This window comes from Gossypium raimondii, chromosome 3 (assembly GCF_025698545.1).
Source record: "Gossypium raimondii isolate GPD5lz chromosome 3, ASM2569854v1, whole genome shotgun sequence".
Classification (NCBI taxonomy): Eukaryota; Viridiplantae; Streptophyta; class Magnoliopsida; order Malvales; family Malvaceae; genus Gossypium; species Gossypium raimondii.
Window position 1 is genome coordinate 7,720,391 of NC_068567.1, and position 9,265 is coordinate 7,729,655.

Consider the following 9,265-nt stretch of genomic DNA (forward strand, 5'->3'; position numbering starts at 1 on the left):
TTGAAGGGTCGGGATGTGATAACTATTGGAAAATCGTGTTTGGAAAATGCAGCGAAAAATAAATTTAAGGAAAAACCAAAGTTTTAAAATTTTTTCGAAAACAATAATTTGGTTGTGATATCTAAAGTAATAAACACTTATTCAAAATTATACCTTTTTGATTCGTCTAGGATGAACGCTTCGACCAAATAGTCTTCTCCACTATCCTCAAACTTCCTCAAACTCACGTCTGTCGAGTGTGGACTTGCTTGTAATTAGAAAATTTTTCATAAAAATTACCAGTGGGGTAATTTTGCAATTTCTTTAGGCTTTTGGGCCAAATTGTAAATAAGAAAAACATTAATAGAAATTCTCTGAAATAATTTTTTTAGAGAATTTTCTGTGCGAAAAATAATGACTCAAGTCTCTTTTATATAAGAAGAGTTTAGAGAGTTCAATTATAATTAAACTTAATCACTTTAATATTAAATTTAATCTAATATTTATGATCACGCACTTACTAAAACTCAACAGGAAGAAATTTTAAAAGCAATAAAAAAGATGACCAAGATAGAATTATTTTGGACGAATAAGGAAGAGAAATCCAAGATGCAATAGCAACTTTAATTTTCTCAATCTCTAAACACTTTATTGGATATCCTTCTCATCTTAAAGGTAGAAATTTAGAATTATTATCAAATTTAAAATGTAAAAATTAACGATTTTAAATGGTGTAAAGATGTCTTTATGACTAGAGTTATGCAAAGATCTGATAACCAACAACCATTTTGGAAAGAAAAATTTCTAGCAGGACTTTCCACTTTATTAGGAGAAAAAGTTAGGAATCAAATAAGAGAAAATTACAAATGTATTATTCTATATGAAAAGCTTACATATGGTGAACTAATTAGTTTCACCCAAAAAGAAAGATTAAAATTTGTCAAGATATAAAATTACAAAAACAACTTAAGAAAGAAAGATATCAATGTAGAAAGGAATTAGGATCATTTTGCCACCAATTTGACATTAGAAATGAACCTTCTACTTCAAAACCATGTTACCCTGTAAAACCAAAAATAGGAAAAAGAATATTTCGAATATTATAAAAACCCAAATATAGAAAATACGAGAAAAGGAAAGAAACAATAAAAACAGAAAACAAAATTGATAAAACAATAAAATGTTATAGGTGTGGAAAACCAGGACATATTTCAAAATATTATAAAATCAAAAGAAAAATCAATAATTTAAATCTAGATGAAGAGATAGAACAAAAATTAAATGAAATCCTATTAGAAACAACTTATTCGAAAATGATACATCTCTTGAAACAAATGAATTACATAGAACATCTCGGTCTTCTCGTAATGAAAATAAACCTTCAATTAACATGTTAACCAAAGATCAATAATTTATGATTGAAATTATTGATAAAATTCAAGACCTAGAGCTTAAAAGAGAATACCTTTTGAAATTAAAATCCTCATTAAAAGATAAACCGAAAAAGAAAAGAAATCATTTCTAGTCAATCACAAATGTATAATATACAAGACATAATATTTAATAAATATGAAAAAATAAAACCAAGGCAAATTACAAATTCTAAATTACAGCTGGAAATAAAACAGATTAAATTGGAACTTTCTCAGCTTAAAACAGAACAACAAGAAATAAAAGAACAAATGAGGACCTTAAAATACGAAACCTCAGAAAAAAGTTCGTCAAAAACTGAACCTGAACCTGAAGAAAATACACAAGAATATATGATGATTTTAACTAAAGTATCTATTCAAAGATATTTAATAAAAATAAATATTGTTATAAATAATGAGTTTCGATTAGAAACAATAGCCCTTTTTGATACAAGAGCGGACCAAAACTGTATTAGAGAATGAATAATTCCAACAAAATATTATAATAAAACATCAGAATCTCTTAAAGCTGCAAATGGTAAAAAACTAAAAATTACTTACAAAATTCCCCATACGAAATATCCAATAAATGTATAAAATATCAAACATGTTTTTAATGATAAAGATATTACCCAATATGTCATATTAGGAACATCATTCATATCCTTACTCAAACCTTATAAAGTAACAAATAATCTATCTCCACCAAAGTTTTAAACACTAAGGTAGAATTTCCTTTTGTAGAAAAACCGAAAATAAGAAATCTCAACTCGTTAAAATCTTTATCCATTCATAATGGACAAATTAATAATTTAATTAATTATAAATGAAGCAAATCTCTTTTCTAAAAGAAGAAATATGTTTTAAAAATTAACGGAACAATTAAGAAAAAGAGAAATACAAAAAAAAAAAGATCAATCAAAAAAGAAATAGAATCAACAATTTGTTCTGACATTCCTAATGCCTTTTGGAATAGAAAAAAAAGGAAGTAACATTACCATATGAAAACGATTTTGATGAAAGACAAATACCCACAAAAGCAAGACCCATACAAATGAACAAAGAAATGGAAGAATTTTGTAGAAAAGAAATACAAGACCTTCTTAATAAAAATTTAATTAGTAAGAGCAGTTCCCCTTGGAGTTGTTCAACATTCTATGTAATAAAAAATGCAGAACTTGAAAGAGGAACACCAAGATTAATAATTAATTACAAACCTCTTAATCAAGCCTTAAAATGGATTAGATACCCAATACCAAATAAGAAAGATTTGTACAAAAACTTTGTAATGCAAATATTTTCTCAAAATTTGACATGAAATCTGGATTTTGGCAAATCCAAATAAAAGAAGAAGAAAGATATAAAACAGCATTTACTGTACCATTTGGACAATATGAATGGAATTTAATGCCTTTTGGGTTAGAAAAATACTCCATCTGAGTTTCAAAGAATAATGAATGATATTTTTTACCAATATTTTCAATTCACAATAGTATACATCGATGATGTATTAGTATTTTCAGAAAATTTAGAAAAACACTTCAAACATATATCAATCTTTATAAAAGTCATAAGAAATAATGGTTTAGTAGTTTCTAAATCCAAAATAAGTTTGTTCCAAACCAAAGTAAGGCTTTTAGGTCATTATATTATCCAAGGAACCATTACCCCAATAGAACGATCTATAGAGTTTGCTAGCAAATTCCCAGACCAAATTCTTGATAAAATCCAATTACAAAGGTTCTTAGGAAGCCTCAATTATGTCATAGACTTTTATCCAAGTCTTAGCAAATTATGCAAACCGTTATATGATAGGCTCAAAAAGAATCCACAACCTTGGACAAATAACCATACCAATATTATCACCCAAATAAAAAAACAAATCACTAAGCTTCCTTGTTTATATTTAGCTGATCCAAATGCCCCCAAGATAGTTGAGACAGATGCTTCTGAAATAGGATATGGTGGGATCCTAAAACAAGTTAAAGGAGGAAAAGAGCAAATAGTCCAATTTACTTCCAGACACTAGAATCCTACTCAGCAAAATTATAGTACCATTAAAAATGGAATTTTATCAATTGTTTTGTGCGTTACAAAATTCCAAAGTGATTTATTAAATCAAAAATTTCTTTTACGAATCGATTGCAAATCAGCAAAAGAAGTTTTACAAAAAGATGTTCAAAACATTGCCTCAAAACAGATATTTGCAAGATGGCAAGCAATCTTGAGCATATTTGATTTTGATATTGAATACATCAAAGGAGAAACTAATTTTTTACCTGATTTTCTCACCAGAGAGTTTCTTCAAAAATGCCCCCAAACTTCGAGACAAAAGAAAAGGGAAAATAGAATAATCATCCAAAACCCAAATCACCTCAAAACTACTTAAGTCATGGTATGAAATTTTCCATGAAGAAGATGAGAAATCATCATCATCAAAATCCTCCAAAAATACAATAATTCAAGATGCACAAGATCCAAATGAGATTGGTTCTCAAATCAAAAAATGGATTGAGTCCCTATCTCAATCTCCAGAAGTAGCATTGACCTTTTCGCAAATGAAAGAGGAAACTCCTCTCAAACAAATTGCTGCTGAAGCAGCAAAAGTTTCCAAAAATAAAGAGATTGTTTTACACAAACCAAAATCTCTTAAAAATGTTTTAAAAGAGACTTCTCTCCAAGATGTTTTTCCAAAAGAGATAGCAGTGTCTTCTAGGGGTGAGCATTCGATCGAATCGAATCGAATCGAATCGAATCGAAAATTTTCGAGTTAATCGAGTTTTCGAATCTCATTTTATCATCCTAACTTTATTTGAAGTTTTCTCGAATCGAGTCGAGTGAGATGGAATTCGAATCGAATCGAATCGAATATATTTGTTCGAGTTAAATTTTAAAAAATAATTTTGGGTCCTTGTAACCATTGTCACCCATCGTAATAAAATTTGTCCACCTTAATCAAATTTTTTATTAACTTTCATCACCTCATAATTTATTTATTAATTTTTTTATATACTGGTTAGCTTATTTGTTTGCTTAGTTGTTTCAATTATCTTGATTCTTGTCACTATGTATTTTGGAATTAAAAATATATTAAATATAAAAATATGATTTTTAATAAAATTTATTTTAAAATAAAATTTGAAATTGATACCAATATAAAATTTTAACACGAATATTTTATGGCATAATTAAGAATTCAATTTTAATATAAATATTCAATATGACTAAACAATTCAATAATATAAATAATATAAAATGTGAAATTTAATTTAATAATATAAATAGTAGATATAAATAAAATTATTACTATTTATGTTTAGTGATTTTTTTTGGATAATTTTGATTTTTTATTTGAGAGTAAAGGGTGAGAAGTAAAAGTTTAGGGGGAAAATAAAAAGTTTTGGGGAATAAAAGTTTGAGGGAAAGTAAATAGGGTGAGTAAAATTTTGGAGGGAAAATATTAAAAAAAAAATTGGAGGGGGGAGGGTTTGGATGGGAAGTGGGATGGGAAGAGAATAAAAGTTTTAGGGGAAAAGTGGGAGGGAGTAAAAATTTTGGGGGAAAATAAAAAGTTTTGAGGGTTTTTGAGAGTAAAATTTTGAAAAAAAAATGAATGGAAGAGTAAAATTTTGGTGGGAAATGGATTTTGGGTAGATTGGGAGGTTGGGAGGGGAGGGGAGTAAAAGTTTTGGGGGAAAAGTGGGAAGGAGTAAAAGTTTTGAGGGAAAAGTAAAAAAGTTTGGGAGTTTAGGGTAAAACTGTAAAATATTATAGTTTGATATTCAATTATTCAATTATTCGAGTTATTCAATTGAAAACTCAACTCGATTCGAACTCGAAATTCGAAAAAAAATTCGAGTTGATTCGAATAACTCGATTAACTCGAATAACTCAATTCGTTTAACTCGAAATTCGAATTTTTTTCGATTTTTTCGAGTCGAATCGAATTTTGCTCACCCCTAGTGTCTTCACAGACTGCTATACAAAAATCTTCACAATATTTTCCAAACAAATATTTTGAAAAAATTCTTGTTATGGAGGAAGAATTTTTAGAAAAACCTCCACAAATACTTGCAAAAGAACTTTTCAATGGATGACACTTCAAACCATTAGATTCTCAAAAACCCCAACAGTATTATGAAAATATACTGGTTCAAACTGGATCAGTATTGTTCAAACATTACACAAATCTAAAAGATCCAAATTTTATTACCCATTCAACAGCCCAAATATTAAAAATTCTTCGACCAAGAGATTGGAGTGAAAACCCAAATTCTCCAAAGAAATTCTCAGCCAAATTTACCACCAAAATAGACCATTACCCATATTTTACAAATTGGGATTACCAAATGGCATGGTACAATGCCTTCTTAATGAACAACCAACACATGATACATTCTTAGCTCATATATTTCAAATGTGGCACCCAATTCAAATTCCCAAACTGGTTCCAAGAATGGTGGAATTGGTATGGACCATTATCCTTTGAGATACTACTAGAAAAAATTCAAAACTTATGGCCCAAATTCTTTGACAAATTTCATCCTGAACCAAACTAAAAACATATTTACAGGACAATCCATTTTTTCTCGAAACTATGCATTTCCTGGATTGTTTCATGGAATTATTCTTATGAGCAAGATCAACATACCGGAATTCCATTATTAGTTCGCAAATACAAGACTAAATGGTGGGACAAATTTAATGATAAAAAATACGATTCAAAATATTTGGATAATTTTTTCAACAAGAATCCAAGATTATGTAAGTCCGCAGCCCTGGATCAAACCACAACAAAATTTCTTCAAGCAAAGTCGACAGCTAGTGCAATGTTAGCTCAAGCCAAGACAAAAAAAGAATACAAAAAACTCATGGCTGAAATGCTCAGCTCATTGGACTCCGAATCTAAAGGTGAATCTTCAGCATCCTCAATCAAGACGGTGGATCTTGCAGATGATACCACTTCAGTGACCATCACCAGGTCTAAGAAGAAATTATGCAAGAAAAGATGTGTTAACAGGAAAGATTCCCTGTAAGAAATGATGCGTGAATAGGAAAGATTCCCTGCAAGAAATGAAGCATTAACATGAAAGATTCCCTGCAAGAAATAATGTGTGGACAGGAAATATTTCCTGCAAGAAAAGACAAGAAAAAGAAAAGACAAGTGAACAGTTCTGTAACTTGTATTTTTGTAATCAAAGAATATATTCTCTGAAAAGTTTGAATCAAAGTCTCAAATGTAATGATTTCCCGATTCAAATGATGTAAAGAGAATAGCCCTCTATAAAAGGCTATCAGATTGAGAATGGAAGGCATAACTCGATATCCCCATTTGAGTTGTTTCTCCAAATTTTCCAAAAAGCTTCTTCAAAATTTAATTTTAAGTTTTCCAAATTTTCAAATTAAGTTTTCAAACTTAAGTTTTCAAATTACAAATATCTCATTACCAATCCAATCCTCAGATCCTCGGGACTTACTGGTATCAGAGCCAAAGAGGAGCAGGTATTTGTAATTCATCTGTTTCAGTAGATGTATCATTTTCAGAAGAAGTTATTTCTAATAGGATTTCATTTAATTTTTGTTCTATCTCTTCATCTAGATTTAAATTATTGATTTTTCTTTTGATTTTATAATATTTTGAAATATGTCCTAGTCTTCCACACCTATAACATTTTACTTGTTTTATCAATTTTGTTTTCTGCTTTTTGTTGTTTCTTTCCTTTTCGTATTTTCTATATTTGAGTTTTTATAATATTTTGAAATATATTAAATTAATATAATATTTATTAAGATAAATATTAGATTAAATTTAATATTAAGATAATCACTTTAATGTTAAATTAATAAAATACTATTAAGATAAATATTATATTTAATCTAATATTAGATTATTAAAAGAATATTATTTTTGGAATAGTTAATCTGAAATCAAATTCTTTGGTAGAGTCCCAATAGGAGTGTAATTTTTCCATTGCTTAACCACCAAAAAACCACCGTTGCCAACTATTTTTTGGCCACTGGAATGTCGCTGACACCCCGAGATAGTTCGGTCTCTATCGTTCGATCTGAGCTAGTGACGGCTCGACTGGTCTGGTCCAACCACCAATTGGATCGTCAATCTGGTTTCACATGTCAGGCCCGGTTCGACCAAATTTTGGGTCTTGGTCTTGGTTTTGGGCTCCCGAGCCTAATTTACGATATCAGGTCCAATTTTCAAGTTCAATTACCCATTGAGCCAATTGTCTAACTTGAAAATTAATTTCCAAACATATTAATTTTAATTAATTTGATTAATTTAATTTTAATTGATCAAAATTAATTTTTCCAAAAATCATTTATATTTTCCAAATTAATTTTTTAAGAAAATTATTTAATCAGATTCCCTAGTTGAATAATTTTTACGACCACCCAATTTAACTTCACATAGAATAAATCGACTCAATTAAATTATTTTCAAAGTTAGAAAATTTAGTTCTAATTCAAATGTAGTTCGATTGAGCTTTTGTTGGGTAGCGAAGGGACCAATCAAACATATACAATTAAACCCTAGTAATTGCAATTATGTCCAAAAACATCATTCCGATAATTCGCAATTACTTAATCATGGAGTCAGCCCACAAGAAGTACTATGATTGAAAACTCCTTATTCTATACTCTGTACGAAAGCAATTCATCCAACTGCTTTGTTCAATGTGTTACCCTTATATGATATCTTTGATTCCTTTGAGTTAAATCCGTTCACTCAATACAATCCTATTTTATCTCATTGTCACCATTGTGTCTTCTTAATGATTAATATGACCACTGTCAACAAATGGCTGTGATAAATTGTTCGTTCAAGAACTAGTAACCCGTGGCCACGTTCCATATTTATCAATCCACATAATGCCAATGAGAGGATGTTGTTAACTCTTTAATTAAACTATGAATTCCACTATTACTAGTTAAGCCATGCCATATACAAGTCATGTACCCAACATACCAGCTATCGACTCGATCATCTTTAAAGTATAAGCCTCTATTTATATCAAAGCACATAATTTACATATGCATGGTCAATGATTAACTTAGGATTTAGGTAAAACACACCATGAATGTTATAAGTGAATTAATTCACAAATGGATTAAGAATTAATTCGTCTTGGGTCTAGTCCAATGTATCATTCTGCCAATGAATACATCTGTTTCTACCCGTGGAGTCAACTGCTCCTATAACCAAGACTAGTCATCTCCTCAATTGGAATTGTAGACGGCATAATAATACTTCCCAGTCTTTGAATCAAATGCTCACTTTGATTCTTTTACGGGATTACAAACTTGTTTAGATTATCTACTAAAGTAAGTTGTCTTACTTGCAATGCAAACGTTCTTGCAATGTAAATGTTCTTACAATGCCACTTATCATCTGTTTAAAATTAGACAATCAATGAGCTAATATTTGCTTGTCACAATTTTGCTATGCATGAAAAATATGAAAGACAAAAATACAAAAGACATAACAGTGAAATGTGAAATTTATTTATTCATCGTTCAAATACATAGAAAACAATTACATGTTTACTACAATATAGGCATATTTCCCAACAATAACGCGCCTCAGAAGACATACTTTTCATATTTCATGGTGGGATAGGACCATTACCCTAGAAACTCATCTTAAGAAAGTCAGGTTTTGGGGTGATAGTGCTTGATATGGTCATGGGTCGAAGTCCAGGTGGAGGTCCTAGTCGGTAGTTGTGATGCGGTCATGAGCTTAAGTATAATCGAGGAACAGTTGACGGTCGCTATGCGGTCACGAATTCAAAATTTTTGGATACCCATAAATGATGCCTTGTATATACCATACATAATATTCATGTCATATCATAGGGAAA